The sequence below is a fragment of the Chiloscyllium punctatum genome, chromosome 15, assembly GCF_047496795.1.
Source record: "Chiloscyllium punctatum isolate Juve2018m chromosome 15, sChiPun1.3, whole genome shotgun sequence".
Lineage (NCBI taxonomy): Eukaryota > Metazoa > Chordata > Chondrichthyes > Orectolobiformes > Hemiscylliidae > Chiloscyllium > Chiloscyllium punctatum.
In genome coordinates, this window is record NC_092753.1 from 19,799,825 (window position 1) to 19,817,831 (window position 18,007).

Genomic DNA, 18,007 nt, shown 5'->3' on the forward strand with positions numbered 1-18,007 from the left:
TGACTTAACCTGCAAGTTTACCTTGAGAGAATCCTGGACTAGAACTCCCAACTCTCTCTGCGTTTCAGACTTGTGAATTTTCTCCTCACTTAGAAAATAGTCCATGTCTCTATTCTTCCTACCAGAGTGCATGACCTCGCACTTTCCCACATTGCATTGCATTCCATCTACTACTACTTTGCCCACTCTCGTAACCTGTCCACATCCTTCTGCAGCCTCCCCGGCTCCTCAGTGCTACCTGTCCCTCAATGTACCTTTGCATCGTCTGTAGAATGCCCCCAGTTCCTTCATTTCGATCGATAATGTATAAAGTGAAAAGTTGTAGTCCCAACACAGCCTTGTAGAACACCACTTGTCACCGGCTGCCATTCTAAAAAAGACCCTTTTAACTCCACTCTGTTTTCTGCCAGACAGTCGAGCTTCTATCCATGCTAGCAGCTTGCCCTTCATACCATGGGCACTCATCTTACTCAGTAGCCGCCTTAAGGTCAAGGTAGATAACATCTATTGGCTCTTGGTGTAACCTGCTCCTTACTTCCTCAAAGTATTCTAGAAGATTTGTCAGGCATGACCTCCCCTTGATGAAACAATGCTGACTTTGCCCTATTTTATCCTAAACTTCCAAGTATTCAGAAATCTCATCCTTCACAATGGATTCAACGATCTTGTCCACGACCGAGGTTAGATTAATTGGTCTGGAATTTTCTGTCTTTTGCATTTTCCCATCTTTAAACAGAGGTGTCATGATAGCAATTTTCCAATCCTCTGAGTCCCTCCCTGACTCGAGCAATTCCTGAAAGATCACTACTATGCCTCAATTATCTGCTCAACTGAGAACCCCTTAGTACACTGCAGTGCAGTTCATCTGCTCCAGGTAATTTATCCATCTTCAGGCCATTCAGTTTTTCTAGTACCTTCTGATTGGTACTAGAATTCAGCTCTGCCTCCTCACTGTCTTGAATTTTTGGGATATTACTCGTGTCTTCCACCCTGAAGACTGAAATGAATTATTTGTCCATCACCTATTTCCTTGTTCCCCACTACTATCTCTCCAGTGTCGTTTTCCAGCTGCACAACATCCACTTTTGCCTCTCTTGCCTTTTATATGTCTAAATAAGTTCTTAGTCTTTCTTTATGTTACTGGCTAACTTACCCTCCTATTTAATCTTCTCCCCCCCTGTTTTTTTTTTGTTGTTGCCCTCTGTTGGTCTTTTTAAACTTCCCAATTCTCTGGTTTCCTAATGCTCTTCATCACATTATATCCTTTCTCTTTTGCTTTTATGTCAGCCATTGTTACCTAATCCTCCTTGTACCATCCTCCTTTTTCCCTCAGGATGAACCTCAACTGAGTCTCCTGAATTCCTCCCAGAAACTCCTGCCATTGCTGTTCCACTATCTTTCCTGCTAGGCTTCTCTCCCAGTCAGGTAAAAGCAATGACTGCAGATGCTGAAAATCAAATACTGGATTAGTGGTGCTGGAAGAGCACAGCAGTTCGGGCAGCATCCAACGAGCAGCGAAATCAATGTTTCGGGCAAAAGCCCTTCATCAGGAATAAAGGCAGTGAGCCTGAAGCATGGAGAGATAAGCTAGAGGAGGGTGGGGGTGGGGAGAGAGTAGCATAGAGTACAATGGGTGAGTGGGGGAGGAGATGAAGGTGATAGGTCAAGGAGGAGAGGGTGGAGTGGATAGGTGGAAAAGAAGATAGGCAGGTCGGACAAGTCAAGGAGACAGTAACTGAGCTGGAAGTTTGAAACTAGGATGAGGTGGGGGAAGGGGAAATGAGGAAGCTGTTGAAGTCCACATTGATGCCCTGGGGTTGAAGTGTTCCGAGGCGGAAGATGAGGCGTTCTTCCTCCAGGCGTCTGGTGGTGAGGGAGCGGCTGTGAAGGAGGCCCAGGACCTCCATGTCCTCGGCAGAGTGGGAGGGGGAGTTGAAATGTTGGGCCACGGGGCGGTTTGGTTGATTGGTGCGGGTGTCTCGGAGATGTTCCCTAAAGTGCTCTGCTAGGAGGCGCCCAGTCTCCCCAATGTAGAGGAGACCACATCGGGAGCAACGGATACAATAAATGATATTGGTGGATGTGCAGGTGAAACTTTGATGGATGTGGAAGGCTCCTTTAGGGCCTTGGATAGAGGTGAGGGAGGAGGTGTGGGCACAGGTTTTACAGTTCCTGCGGTGGCAGGGGAAAGTGCTAGAATGGGAGGGTGGGTCGTAGGGGGGTGTGGACCTGACCAGGTAGTCACTGAGGGAACAGTCTTTGCGGAAGACGGAAAGGGGTGGGGAGGGAAATATATCCCTGGTGGTGGGGTCTTTTTGGAGGTGGCGGAAATGTCGGTGGATGATTTGGTTGATGTGAAGGTTTGTAGGGTGGAAGGTGAGCACCAGGGGTGTTCTGTCCTTGTGACGGTTGGAGGGGTGGGGTCTGAGGGCGGAGGTGCGGGATGTGGATGAGATGCGTTGGAGGGCATCTTTAACCACGTGGGAAGGGAAATTGCGGTCTCTAAAGAAGGAGGCCATCTGGTGTGTTCTATGGTGGAACTGGTCCTCCTGGGAGCAGATACGGCGGAGGCGGAGAAATTGGGAATACGGGATGGCATTTTTGCAAGAGATAGGGTGGGAAGAGGTGTAATCCAGGTAGCTATGGGAGTCGGTGGGTTTGTAAAAAATTCTCTGCCAGTCAGTTCTACTCAGCTCCTCCCTCATGCCTCTGTAGTTGCCTATATTCAGCTGAAATACTGTTACTTCTGATTCTATCTTCTCCCGCTCAAAATACAGAGTTAATTCAATCATATTATGATCACTGCCTCCTAAGAGTTGCAACAGGTTTATTTGAAGCATTAGCTGTCAGAGCACTGCTCCTTAATCGGGTGGTTGTAGAATCTGTGTGGATAGAATGGAGGAACTGCAAAGGGGACACACTAGGTTTTGGAGTGCTGCTCCTTCATCAGATTTTTCCCAGTCTACCTGCATAGTGGAATCCCCCATGATGGTTGAAACTTTGTGTTACCTACACATCTTTCCTATTTCCTGGTGTATCTTGTGCCCCAACTCCTGACTACTGTTGGAGGCCTGTACATGACTCCTTTCCCCTTTGTGGTTCCTCAATTCTACCCGCACAGATTCTACACCATCTGACACTACTTCGTTTCTTATTGTGATTTAATTTCATTTCTTACTGATAAGGCAAACCCACCCCCTCTATCTTTTCGATAGGATGTATATCCTTGAATATTCAGCTCCCAATCCTGATCCCCTTGCAGCTATGTCTCCATGTTTTACCTGTCAATTTCTATCTGTGCCATAAGGCTATTTACCCTATTCTTTTATATTGCGAGCGTTCAGATATAACACCTTCAGTCCTGTATTAACTGTCCCTCTTATGACTGTCATTCATTGCGCAGCATGCTTGAAGTTTGTGCTAACCCTTGCCATACCGTTTGCTGTATTTGTCTGTTTCGAGATTTCACTAACCTCCCCTGAGTTCTGCATTCTAACCTCATCTTTTCATTTGGGTTTTCTAATTTCCCCCATAACTGACTTTTTTTTTCCCTCTGGTCTTTTTAAACTTCCCAATTCTCTGGTTTCCTAATGCCCTTCATCACATTATATCCTTTCTCTTTTGCTTTTATGTCAGCCATTGTTACCTCATCCTCCCTGTACCATACATGCGCACACACAATTCGGTAGGACTCTGGTCCTAGATGAAGACCGTCCCATCAGAAGGTCCCTTCTTCCCAGTACTGCTGCCAATCTCTCTTATGAATTCAAACCCCATTTTTCCCCACACCAATCTTTGAGCCGCTTAATCTTATTGATTCTGTGGTAATTATCTCATGGTTCAGGTGGTAATCCAGAGATTATTACCTTTTTGGTTCTGCTTTTGGATTTAGCCTCTAGCTGTTCATACTTCCTTAGCAGAACCTCCACCCTAGTTTTATTGATGGACCACGACCACTGGATCTTTACAGTCCCACGCCAAATTCCTCTGCAGCCCAGATAAGATATTCCAAACCCGAGCACCAAGTCAGCAACACAACCTTTGGGATTCTAAATCCTGGTGACAGAACAGTATGTATACCTCTAACTATACTATCCCCAATTACATCAGCATTTACAAGTGCAGCAACTCTACCTTCTGGATCCCTCTACCTGCCTCACAGCAACACCCTCCTGTCCCTGACCTCAGGCTTAATTCAAGTTAACTAGTCTAAGGAATGTGACTGTCTCCTGAAACATAGCATCCAGGTAACTCTCCCCCTTCTTGATGTGTCACAATGTTGGAAGCTCAGACTCCAGTTCATCGGAGTTTTTCCAGCAACCAACATTTACTACAAGCATGGTCACTGGGAACTGCAGTAGGATCCACCAACTTCCACATCATGGAGAAACAAGACACCACCTGACCCCCACTCCTTTTATTTAATTTGTTTTTTTAATCCTTAACTGTGTTTGTATTTCTCTTTATGCAAGTTGTAACCAATAAATTAACGAAATTCAGTTTAATACCGATTCAAATTGCGCAGACTCCTTATTGGCCAATCAAATCACAGCCCTCTTGTGATTTCACTTTTCTGACCTTTTCAAATCATAATCACCAGATGGCAGTTTTCAGGAAAGTAGAAAAGCCATGGATACAGTTGGGTGGATGGGTTACTTTTAGGAAGGTAGGAGGGATAGGCAGAGTGCAGGAGTGTCATGTGGCTCTCCCTACCTCAAACAGGAATCCTGTTTGGAAATTGTAGGGGGTGATTGACTTTCGGGGGAATGTAGCACTGACAGCCAAGTTTCTGGTACAGAGATTAGCTCTACTGTAACAAAACGTATGTTAGGATCCAAGTGATCGATTCTGAAAGTGGACCCTCTAATCAGAGGTACAGACAGATGTTTCTGCAGCCAGCAATGCCTTATCAGAATGGTATGTTGCCTGCCGAGTGCTGGGTCAAGAATATCTCTGAGAGGTTGCAGAATATTCTCAAAGGAGGAAAGGGACTAACAGGAGGTTGTTGTATACATTGGAACTAATGACACAGGAAAAGAAAAAGATAAGGTTCTGAAGAGAGAATATAGAAAATTAGACAGCAGGTTTAAAAAGTAAGTCCTTGAATAATGTCTGGATTACTCATCGTGTCATGTGAGAGTAGGAACAGGAGGGTAGAGCAGAAGAATACAATAGACAATAGATGCAGGAGTAGGCCATTCTGCCCTTCAAGCCTGCACCACCATTCAATATGATCATGGTTGATCATCCTTAATCAGTGTCCTGTTCCTGCCTTATCTCCATAGCCCTTGATTCCACTATCCTTGAGAGCTCTATCCAACTCTTTCTTAAATGAATCCAAAGATTGGGCCTCCACTGCCCTCTGCGGCAGAGCATTCCACACAGCCACCACTCTCTGGGTGAAGAAGTTTCTCCTCATCTCTGTCCTAAATGGTCTACCCCGTATTTTTAAGCTGTGTCCTCTGGTTCGGCACTCACCCATCAGCGGAAACATGTTTCCTGCCTCCAGATTGTCCAATCCTTTAATAATCTTGTGTCTCAATCAGATCCCCTCTCAGTCTTCTAAACTCAAGGGTATATAAGCCCAGTCGCTCCAGTCTTTCAGTGTAAGGTAATCCCGCCATTTCAGGAATTGACCTTGTGAACCTACGCTGCACTCCCTCAATAGCCAAAATGTCTTTCCTTAAATTTGGCGAACAGAACTGCACACAGTACTCCAGATGTGGTCTCACCAGGGCCCTGTACAGCTGCAGAAGAACCTCTTTGCTTCTGTACTCAATCCCGATTGTTATGAAGGCCAGCATGCTGTACCTGCATGCTTACCTTCATTGACTGGTGAACAAGAACACCCAGATCTCTTTGTACTGCCCCTTTACCTAAATTGATTCCATTTAGGTAGTAATCTGCCTTCCTTTCCTTGCCACCAAAGTGGATAACCATACATTTATCCACATTAAACTGCATCTGCCATGCATCTGACCACTCACCTAACCTGTCCAGGTCACCCTGTAATCTCCTAACATCCTCATCACATTTCACCCTGCCACCCAGCTTAGTATAATCAACAAATTTGCTAATGTTATTGCTAATACCATCTTCTATATGATTAACATATATTGTAAAAAGCTGCAGTCCCAGTACTGATCCCTGCGGTACCCCACTGGTCACTGCCTGCCATTCTAAAATGGAGCAGTTTATCGCTACTCTTTGTTTCCTATCAGCCAACCAGCTTTCAATCCAAGTTAGTACTTTGCCCCGAATACCATGCACCTTAATTTTGCTCACTAACCTCCTATGTGGGACATTATCAAAAGCTTTCTGAAAGTCCAGGTACACGACATCTACTGGATCTCCCTCGTCCATCTTCAGAGTTACATCCTCAAAAAATTCCAGGAGGTTAGTCAAGCATGATTTCCCCTTCATAAATCCATGCTGACTCTGACCTATCCTGTTACTCCTATCCAGATGTGTGAGGAGCTGATGCAGGAGAGAAGGCTATCCATTTTGGGGTAAAAGTGACCTGTATAAGAAGGATGGATTGCACCTGAATTGGAAAGGTGCTAATACGCTATACTGGCAGGGAGATTTGCTAGAGCCACCCAGGAAGATTTAAACTAGTAAGGCTGGGATTGGTACCAAATGAGAGAATGAGTAAAGATATCAGTCGGAGGCTGGTGCTGTTGGGTAAAGGAGCAAGTAAAATAGTCGAGTATAGCGGACAATGAGATAGAACTGATAAATTCAACTGCATTTATTTCAATGCAAGAGGCATGACTGGTATGGCAGATTAACAAAGGGCATGGTTGGGAACATGGGACTGGAATATCATAGCTATTACAGAGACATAGCTCAGGGATGGACAAGACTGGCGACTCAGTGTTTCAAAGTATAGATGCTACAGGAAGGGTGGGGAGGGGGGGTTGGGTGGGGTGCAAAAGAGAAAGCGGAATGGTGTTTTTACTTAGGGCTTAACATTAAGGCTGTACTTAGGAGGATATTCCATGGAGTAAATCTAAAGATTTACCCGCTGGGGCCCATGCGGGTGCCCATGACTCCTCCTATGGTTTGGAGGAAGTGGGAGGATTGGAAAGAGAAGTTGTCCAGAGTGAGGACCAGTTCAGTCAGTCGAAGGAGGGTGTCAGTGGAAGGGTACTGGTTGGTTCGGTGGGAAAGGAAGAAGCAGAGGGCTTTGAGGCCTTCGTGATGGGGGATGGAGGTGTTTAAGAACTGGATGTCCATGGTGAAGATAAGGCATTGGGGGCCAGGGAAGCGAAAATCCTGGAGGAGGTGGATGGCATGGGTGGTGTCCCGAACAGAGGTGGTGAGTTCTTGGACTAAGGGGGACAGGACCAAGTCAAGGTATGCAGAGATGAGTTCGGTGGGGCAGGAGCAGGCTGAGACAATGGGTCGGCCGGGGCATTCAAGTTTGTGGATTTTGGGCAGGAGGTAGAAACTGGTGGTGAAGGGTTGTGGGATTATGAGGTTGTAGGCGGTGGATGGGAGATCCCCTGAGGTGATGAGGTTATGGATGGTCTGGGAGATGATGGTTTGGTGGTGGGAGGTGGCGTCATGGTCAAGGGGGCAATAGGAGGAGGTGTCCGCGAGCTGGCATTTAACATCAGCAATGTAAAGATCAGTGCGCCAAACGACCACCGCGCCTCCCTTGTCTGCCGGTTTGATAGTGAGGTTGGGGTTGGAGCGGAGGGAGTGGAGGGCTGCACGTTGCGTGGCTGAGAGGTTGGAGTGGGTAAGAGGGCCGGAGAAGTTGAGGCAGTTGATGTCGCGGCAGCAGTTGGCGATGGAGAGATCGAGAACGGGTAAGAGGCGCTATGAAGAGATCGAGGGCGGGTAAGAGGCAGCCATGAAGAGATCGAGCGTGGGTAAGAGGCAGCTGTGAAGAGATAGAGGGCGGCTAAGAGACCTCTCCGCCCCAACCCCCTCTCCGGCTTATCGCCCTCACCTTGTGGGCGGCACGGTGGCACAGTGGTTAGCACTGCTGTCTCACAGCGCCAGAGACCCCGGTTCAATTCCTACCTCAGGCGATTGACTGTGTGGAGTTTGCACGTTCTCCCCGTATCTGCGCGGGTTTGCTCCGCTTTCCTCCCACAGTCCAAAGAGGTGCAGGTCAGGTGAATTAGCCATGCTAAATTGCCCGTAGCGTTAGGTAACGGGGTATGGGTGGGTTGTGCTTCGGCGGGGCGGTGTGGACTTGTTGGGACGAAGGGCCTGTTTCCACACTAACCTCCTTCCACCTCTCATATTCCCAAGTCCCTCCTCCCTACCTTTTATCTTAGCCTGCTTGGCACACCCTCCTCATTCCTGAAGTAGGGCTTATGCCCGAAACGTCGATTCTCCTGCTCCTTGGATGCTGCCTGACCTTCTGAGCTTTTCCAGCAACACATTTTTCAGCTGCAATCTTCATTGAAACAGGCTTAAAGTCCTGGTGTGATGGGAAGGGGTTGAGTGAGGGATATGTCAAGCCATGAGGTTGTGGATTGTTTTGGAGTAGAAATCGACTGCTGTCGATGGCCCACAGTGCCTCATGGGTGCCCAGTCTTGAGTGGCCATGTCTATTCAAAGGTAGACAAGCAGGAGGCTGGAAGAACACAGCATGCCAGGCAGCATTAAGAGGTGGAGTAATCAACGTTTCAAGTTGTTGAAGAAATTCTCCAGATTCAGACATTAGGGAGCTCACCTTTTCTTCGTACAGTCCGGTATTACTTCAAAGCGTTCCAGATCACTGTGGATTTATATAGTACAATAGAGAACTAGCTGCCAGTTGCTCAATCAGACAGTCACTAGAGGGCTACATGACAATACACCAGGCAGAGTCTGAGGTCGGCCTTATCTTAGACTGGACATAACAAGCTATTGTTCTCAGATCTTGAGTCACTGCACATTCCAGAGGCTAGATTTGCCCATTGATAAAATCTGGCAGGGCTGCGCTTTTGCTTAGCAGGTAGCTGCAGATAAAAAGCAGAAGTTCTGTGGGAAGAGTGGAATTTATGTGGTTAATGCAGAATGTACTAGTATGCTAGGGGTCACCCAGGGCAAGGGGCCAAGCCCGGTGAGAACAATATAATGTCTGAGTAAAATGGCTGCAAACAGGCAGGCTTGCAAAAACAGCTTCCACAATCCCTCCTTTTTGATCCAAAGATCAAAGCAACAAGTCAGGATCCCTGCCAAAAGGTGGAATGTACCTGGAGTGTGGGGGATTATCCGTTGGTGGATGCTCAGAATCAAAAGATTAAAGAAGGGCTAGACATGAAACGTTGATTTCTCCACCGTCCTGGTGCTGCCTGCCTCACTGTGTTGTTCTAGCCTCCTGGTGCTGCCTGCCTTACTGTGTTGTTGCACCCTCCTGGTGCTGCCTGCCTTACTGTGTTGTTCCATGCTCCTGATGCTGCCTGCCTTACTGTGTTGTTCCTCCCTCCTGGTGCTGTCTGTCTTTTGTGTTGTTCCACCCTCCTGGTCCTGCCAGCCTTGTTGTGCTGTTCCACCCTCCTGTTGCTGCCTGCCTTGCTGTTTTGTTCCACCCTCCTGGTCCTGCCTGCCATGTTGTGTTGTTCCACCCTCCTGGTCCTGCCTGCCTTGTTGTGTTGTTCCACCCTCCTGGTGCTGGCCGGCTTACTGTGTTGTTCCACCCTCCTGGTCCTGCCTGCCTTGCTGTGTTGTTCCACCCTCCTGGTGCTGCCTGCCTTGTTGTGTTGTTCCACCCTCCTGGTGCTGCCTGCCTCACTGTGTTGTTCCACCCTCCTGGTGCTGCCTTGCTGTGTTGTTCCACCCTTCTGGTGCTGCCTGCCTCGTTGTGTTGTTTCACCCTCCTGTTGCTGCCTGCCTTGCTGTGTTGTTCCACCCTCCTGGTGCTGTCTGTCTTGCTGTGTTGTTCCACCCTCCTGGTCCTGCCTGCCTGACTGTGTTGTTCCAGCCTCCTGGTGCTGTCTGTCTTGTTGTGTTGTTCCACCCTCCTGGTACTGCCTGCCTTGTTGTGTTGTTCCACCCTCCTGGTGCTGCCTGCCTTGCTGTGTTGTTCCAGCCTCCTGGTGCTGTCTGTCTTGTTGTGTTGTTCCACCCTCTTGGTGCTGTCTGTCTTGTTGTGTTGTTCCATCCTCCTGGTGCTGCCTGCCTTGCTGTGTTCTTCCAACTTGCTGCTTGAATGTGTTGAATTCCAGCATCTGCTGTTTTTTGTCTATATTTTCGAATTCTGTCCCGTCTAGCACTGTGGTGGGGTCACGCAATGCAATAGAGGATATTCTCTCTGTGAAGAGGAGTCTGAGTTTTCAGAAGGATATTAAGGTGAATAAGTCCCCAGGGCCCAATGGTATCTCCCCCAGGTTATTGAAAGAGGTAAGCGAAAAGATTTTTGGGGCCTTTACCAAAATCAGTTGCAGTGGAAGGAGCGACAGCAAGGACCAGAGGCCCGATGGGAAGGTGGGAGTAAAGTTTAGAAACTTGCTTCATGTATAGGCAGAGCACACACGAGCCAGAGCAGACACTTGACTGCTGAGTAAGTGAGGCTTTTTAATTGGGCGGTTGCTTTACCTAAAATACTCCTTGGGTCGTGTCTCCAACCCAACCTCCTCCTCTAACCAAAAAAAAAGGTTCTGTGCACCAATTGATAAGGTGACTGGTTTCGTTTTTTTCAGTTTTCAGTCATCTTGTTGGGAATTTAGAACAGTGGGGATGGAGATTGGGGCAGTTCAATGTTCCTCCTGCAGAATGTGGGAGGTAAGGGTCACCACTTGTGTCCCTGCTGACTACATCTGCGGGAAGTGCATCCAACTCCAGCTCCTCGAAAACCGCGTTAGGGAACTGGAGCTGGAGCTGGATGAACTTCGGATCATTCAGGAGGCGGAGAGGGTTATTGAGAGGAGTTACAGGGAGGTAGTCACACTTCAGGTACAAGAAGGCAGATGGGTTACAGTCAGGGGACGGAAAGGGAACTGACAGGCAGTGCAGAGATCCCCTGTGGCCGTTCCCCTCAACAACAAGTATACCATATTGGAAACTGTTTGGAGGGAGCGACTTACCAGGGGTGAGCAATGTGGCACAGGGCTCTGGCACAGAGTCTGTCCCTGTTGCTCAGAAGGGAAAGGGGAAGAGGAGCAGAGCAGTAGTCATTGGGAACTCCATAGCTGGGGATACAGATAGGATGTTCTGTGGGCACAGGAGGGACTCACGGTTGGTGTGTTGCCTCCCAGATTCGTGATGTCTCTGATCATGTTTTTGGGATCTTTGAGGGGGAGGAGGAGCAGCCCCAAGTCCACATAGGCACCAATGACATAGGTAGGAAGAGAAATGGGGATTTAAGGCATAAATTCCAGGAGCTAAGATGGAAACTTAGAGCTAGAACAGACAAAGTTGTTAGTTTTGGTTTGTTGCCTGTGCCATGTGCTAGTGAGGCGAGGAATAGAGAGAGAGAAAGAGAGAGAGAGAGGAGTTGAACACATGGCTACAGGGATGGTACAGGAGTAAGGGTTTGGTTTCCTGGATAATTGGGACTCATTCTGGGGAAGGTGGGACCTGTACAAACAGGATGGTCTTCACCTGAACCAGAGGGATACCAATATCCTGGGGGTGGGGGCATTTGCCAATGCTCTTTGGGGGGATCTAAACTAATTCAGCAAGAGGATGGTAACTGAAATTATAGTTCAAGTATATGGAAATTGAGATTAGTGAGGTCCGAAATAAGGTTTCAGGGTCACAAGAGGGTACTGGCAAGCAAAGAATTTGTTTGAAGTGTGTCTATTTCAATGCCTGGAGCATCCAGAATAAGGTGGGTGAATTTGCATCATGGGTTGGTACCTGGGATTTCAATGCTGTGACCATTTCAGAGACATGGATAGAGCAGAGACAGGAATGATTATTGCAGGTTCTGGGATTGAGATGTTTCAGGAAGAACAGAGAAGATGGTAAAAGAGGGAAAGGTGTGGCATTGTTAGTCAAGGGCAGTATTACGGTGGCAGAAAGGGCGTTTGATGAGGACTCATCTCCTGAGGTAGCATGGGCTGAGGTTAGAAACAGGAAAAAGAGAGGTCACCCTGTTGAGAGTTTGCTGTAGGCTTCCAAATAGATCCAGAGATGTAGAGGAAAGGATAGCAAAGATGATTCTCGATTGGAGTGAGAGTAACAGGGTAGTTGTTATGGGGACTTTAAGTTCCCAAATATTGACTGGGAATACTATAGTTCAAGTAGCTTGGATGGGTCTGTTTTTGTCCAGTGTGTGCAGGAGGGTTTCCTGACACAGTATGTAGACAGGCCAACAAGGGGCGAGGCCACATTGGATTTGATATTGGGTAACGAACCCAGCCAGGTGTTAGATTTGGAGGTAGGTTAGCATTTTAGTGATAGTGACCACATTTCGGTTATGTTTACCTTAGCGATGGAAAGAGATAGGAATATACCGCAGGGCAAGAGTTATAGCTGGGGGAAAGGCAATTATGATGCGATTAGACAGAATTTAGGATGCATTGGATGGGGAAGGAAACTACAGGAAATGGACACGTTAGAAATGTGAACTTATTTAGGGAACAGCTCCTGCGTGTCTTAGATAAGTAATCAGCTGTCAGGCAGGGAGGAGGTTTTTGAGCGCGGGAGCCCTGGTTTATGAAGGAAGTTGAATCTGTGGTCAAGAAGCAAAAGGCTTACATCAGGATGAAATGTGATGGCTCAGTTAGGGTGAGTGAGAATTACACATTAGCCAGGAAAGACCTAAAGAGAGAGCTAAGAAGAACCAGGAGGGGACATGAGAAGTCATTGGTGGGTAGGATCAGGGAAAATCCTAAAGCTTTGTATAGGTATATCAGGAATAAAAGAATAACTAGAGTAAGATTCGGGACAATCAAGGGCAGTAGTGGGAAGTTGTGTATGGAGTCAGAGGATATGGGGAAGTGCTGAATGACCATTTTTCATCAGTATTCACACTGGCAAAAGAAAAGGTTATCGTGGAGGATACAAAAGTGCAGGCTGCAAGACTAGATAGGATTGCAGTACAGAAGGAGGAGGTGTTAGCAATTCTGGAAAGAGTGAATATCGATAAGTCCCCTGGATTGTATGGGATTTATCCTAGGATTCTCTGAGAAGCCAAGGAGGAGATTGCAGAGCCTTTGACTTTAATCTTTATGTCATCATTGTTGATAGGAGTAGTGCCAGAAGACTGGAGGACAGCAAATGTTGTTCCCTTGTTCAAAAAGGGGAGTAGAGACAACCCTGGAAATTATACACCAGGGAGCCTTACTTCAGTTGTGGATAAAGTGTTGAAAAGGGTTATAAGAGATAGAATTTATCATCATCTCAATAGAAATAAGTTGGTTAGGGATAGTCAACACGGTTTTGTGAAGGGAGGTCACGCCTCACAAACCTAAATGAGTTCTTTGAGAAGGTGACCAAACAGGTAGTTGAAGGTAAAGAGGTTGATGTGGTGTATATGGATTTCAGTAAGATGTTTGATAACTTTGCCCATGGTCGGCTATTGCACAAAATACAGAGGCATGGGATTGAGGGTGAGTTAGCTGTTTGGATCAGAAATTGGCTAACTGAAAGAAGACAGAGGGTGGCGGTTGATGGGAAATGTTTATCCTGGAGTTCAGTTACTAGTGGTGTACTGCAAGGATCTGTTTTGGGTCCACAGCTGTTTGTCATTTTTATAAATGACCTGGATAGTTGTAGAAGGATGGTTTAGTAAATTTTCAGATGACACTAAGGTCGGTCGAGTTGTGGATAGTGCCGAAGGATATTGTGAGTTACAGAGAGACATAGATAAGCTGCAGAACTTGGCAGAGAAGTAGCAAATGGAGTTTAATGCAGAAACGTGTGAGGTGATTCACTTTGGAAGTAGTAACAGGAATGCCAAGTATTGGGCGAATGGTAAGATTCTTGGCACTGTAGATGAGCAGAGAGATCTCGGTGTCCAGGTACATAGATTCTTGAAAGTTGCCACCCAGGTTGACAGGGCTGTTAAGAAGGCATACGGTGTGTTAGCTTTTATTAGTAGAGGGATTGAGTTTTGGAGTCATAAGGTCATGCTGCAGCTGTACAAAACTCTGGAGTGGCCACACTCGTAATATTGCGTACAGTTCTGGTCACTGTACAAAGCTCTGGTGCAGCCCCACTTGGAGTATTGTGTGCTGTTCTGGTCACCGCATTATAGGAAGGATGTGGAAGCTTTGGAAAGGGTTCAGAGGAGATTTACTAGGATGTTTCCTGGTATGGACGGAAAGTCTTACGAGGAAAAGTTGTGACTATTTTCGTTAGAGAGAAGAAGGTTGAGAGGTGACTAAATTGAGACATATAAGATAATTGGAGGTTTTGATCAGGTGGACAGCAAGAGCCTTTTTCCTCGGATGGTGCTGGCTAGTACAAGGGGACATTGCTTTAAATTGAGGGCTCATAGATAAAGGACAGATGTCAGAGGTTGTTTCTTTACTCAGAGAGTAGGCAGGATGTGGAATGCACTGCCTGCAACATTTGTAGAGTCGCCAACTCTAAAGGGCATTTAAATGGTCTTTGGATATGAAATGGTCATTGGAATAGTGTAGGAATCCTAAAGAAGGGCTCATGCCCGAAACGTCGATTCTCCTGCTCCTTGGATGCTGCCTGACCTGCTGCACTTTTCCAGCAACACATTTTCAGCTCTGATCTCCAGCATCTGCAGTCCTCACTTTCTCTTTAATCAAAGGGAGGACAAGTCTGTCAAATCTGCTAGAATTCTTTGTGGAGGTAGCAAACAGACAATAGACAATAGACAATAGATGCAGGAGTAGGCCATTCTGCCCTTCGAGCCTGCACCGCCATTCAATGTGATCATGGCTGATCATTCCTAATCAGTATCCTGATCCAGCCTTATCTCCATACCCCTTGACTCCACTATCTTTAAGAGCTCTATCCAATTCTTTCTTAAAAGAATCCAGAGACTGGGCCTCCACTGCCCTCTGGGGCAGAGCATTCCACACAGCCACCACTCTCTGGGTGAAGTAGTTTCTCCTCATCTCTGTCCTAAATGGTCTACCCCGTATTTTTAAGTTGTGTCCTCTGGTTCGGCACTCCCCCATCAACGGAAATATGTTCCCTCCTGCCAGAGTGTCCAGTCCTTTCATAATCCTATACGTTTCAATCAGATCCCCTCTCAGTCTTCTAAACTCAAGGGTATACAAGCCCAGTCGCTTCAGTCTTTCCGTGTAAGGCAATCCTGCCATTCCAGGAATTGACCTCGTGAACCTACGCTGCACTCCCTCAATAGCCAGAATGTCTTTCCTCAAATTTGGAGACCAGAACTGTACACAGTACTCCAGGTGTGGTCTCACCAGGGCCCTGTACAGCTGCAGAAGCACCTCTTTGCTTCTATACTCAATCCCTCTTGTTATGAAGGCCAGCATGCTATTAGCCTTCTTCACGACCTGCTGTACCTGCATGCTTGCCTTCATTGACTGGTGGACAAGAACACCCAGAACTCTCTGAACAGCCCCTTTACCTAATTTGATACCATTGAGGTAGTAATCTGCCTTCCTGTTCTTGCCACCAAAGTGGATAACCAGACATTTATCCACATTAAACTGCATCTGCCCACTCACCTAACTTGTCCAGGTCACCCTGTAATCCCCTAACATCCTCATCACATTTCACCCTACCACCTAGCTTTGTGTCATCAGCAAATTTGCTAATGTTATTGCTGATACCATCTTCTATATCATTTACATATATTGTAAAAAGCTGCGGTCCCAGCACGGATCCCTGTGGTACCCCACTGGTCACTGCCTGCCATTTTGAAATGGAGCCGTTAATCACTACCCTTTGTTTCCTATTAGCCAACCAATTCTCTATCCAATCTAGTACTTTGCCCCCAATCCCGTGCGCCCTAATTTTACTCACTAACCTCTTGTGTGGGACTTTATCAAAAGCTTTCTGAAAGTCCAGGTACACTACATCCACTGGATCTCCCTCGTCCATCTTCCGAGTTACATCCTCAAAAAATTCAAGAAGATTAGTCAAGCATGATTTCGCCTTCATAAATCCATGCTGACTCTGTCCTATCCTGTTACTATTATCCAGATGTGCCGTAATTTCATCAGGTTAGAACAAGGAGAGCCAATGGATGTTGTCTGCCTGGACTTCAAGAAGACCTTTAACAAGGTGACACATTGGACGCTACTGAGTAAGATAAGGGCCCGTGGTGTCAGAGGCAAGGTGCTAGAATAGATAGAAGCCTGGCTTTCTGGCATAAAGCAGAGAGTGGGGATAAAAGGGTCCTTCTCAGGATGGCAGCTGGCGACAAGTGGTGTTCCGCAAGGCTCAGTGTTTGGACTACAACCTTTCACTTTATACATTAATAATCTAGATGAACGATCTGAGGGGATTCTGGCTAAGCTTACAGACAACATAAAGATAGGTAGAGGGACAGGTAGCATTGAGGAGACATGGAGGCTGCAGAAGCATTTGCACAATTTAGGAGAGTGGGCATAGAAGTGGCAGATGGAGTACAACACGGAAAAGTGTGTGGTCATGCACTTTGGTAGGAAGAATAGGGACATGGACTGTTTTCTAAAGGTGGAGAAAATTCAGAAACTGGCACTGTGGTTAGCACTGCTGCCTCACACCGCCAGAGACTTGGGTTCAATTCCCGCCTCAGGCGACTGAATGTGTGGAGTTTGCACGTTCTCCCCGTGTCTGCGTGGGTTTCCTCTGGGTGCTCCGGTTTCCTCCCACAGTCCAAAGATGTGCAGGTCAGGTGAATGGGCCATGCTAAATTGCCTGTAGTGTTAGGTAAGCGGTAAATGTAGGAGTAGGGTTAGGGGTATGGGTGAGTTGCGCTTTGGTGGGTCGGTGTGGACTTGTTGGGCCGAAGGACCTGTTTCCACACTGTAAGTAATCTAATCTAAAAAAGCCTGACGTGCAGAGACTTGGGAGTTCTAGTCCAGGATTCTCTCAAGGTAAACTTGCAGGTTGAGTCAGTAGTTAGGAAGGCAAACGCAATTATGGCATTTATTATGAGATGACTTGAATATAAAAGCAGGGTCATACTTCTGAGGCCCTATAACTCTGGTCAGACCATATTTGGAGTACTGTGTGCAGTTTTGGGCCCCATCTTTCAGGAAGGATGTACTGGCCGTGGAGTGTGTTCAGAGGAGGTCCACGAGAATGGTCCCAGGAATGAAAAACCTAACATATGAGGAGTGTTTGAGGTCTCTGGGTTTATAATAGATGGTGTTTAGAAAGATCCGGGGTGGGGGTGGGGGTGGAGGGGCGGTGGGGATCTAATTGAAACATACGGAATACTGAATGGTCTGGACAGAGTGGGCGTTGGGAAAATGTTTCCATTGGCAAGAGAGATTAAGACCTGAGGACATAGCCTTAGAATCAAGGAAAGATTTTAGAATGGAAATAAGGTGAAACGTCTTCAGCCAGAGAGTGGTGCATCTGCGGAATTCATTACCACAGAAGGCTGTGGAGGCCAGGTCAGTGAGTAAAAGACTGAGATAGGTTTTTGAGTATCAAGGGGATCAAGGGTTACGGGGAGAGAACAGGAGAATGGGGTTGAGAAACTTATTGGAGCAGACCCGATGGGGTGAATGGCCTAAATTCTGTTCCTATGTCTTATGGTTTTGTGGTCTTATTCTGTCCATAGAAATGGCCCTGACCTTCCTCTTGGTTTCCACGTCAACATATCCCCTTGCTTCCTGGTCAACATCTCTGCCTCAGGCTTACAGCTGTGTTCCAGTGAAGCTCAGCTGGATGAACAGTACCTTATATTCTGCTTGCGAGCTCGACAGCCCTCTAGACTCAATACCAAGTTCAACAATTTCAGGGCTTGAGGCGCCTTCCCCCAACTCCCAGACATCAGGCTTTATGATCATGTGTTCTGCGATTACACACAACCCATTGGTAGCCATTAATAGATTGGCATGGTGGCTCAGTGGTTAGCACTGCTGCCTCACAGCACCAGGCTCCCAGGTTTGATTCCAGCCTCAGGCGACTGTCTATGTGGAGTTTGCACATTCTCCCTGTGTCTGTG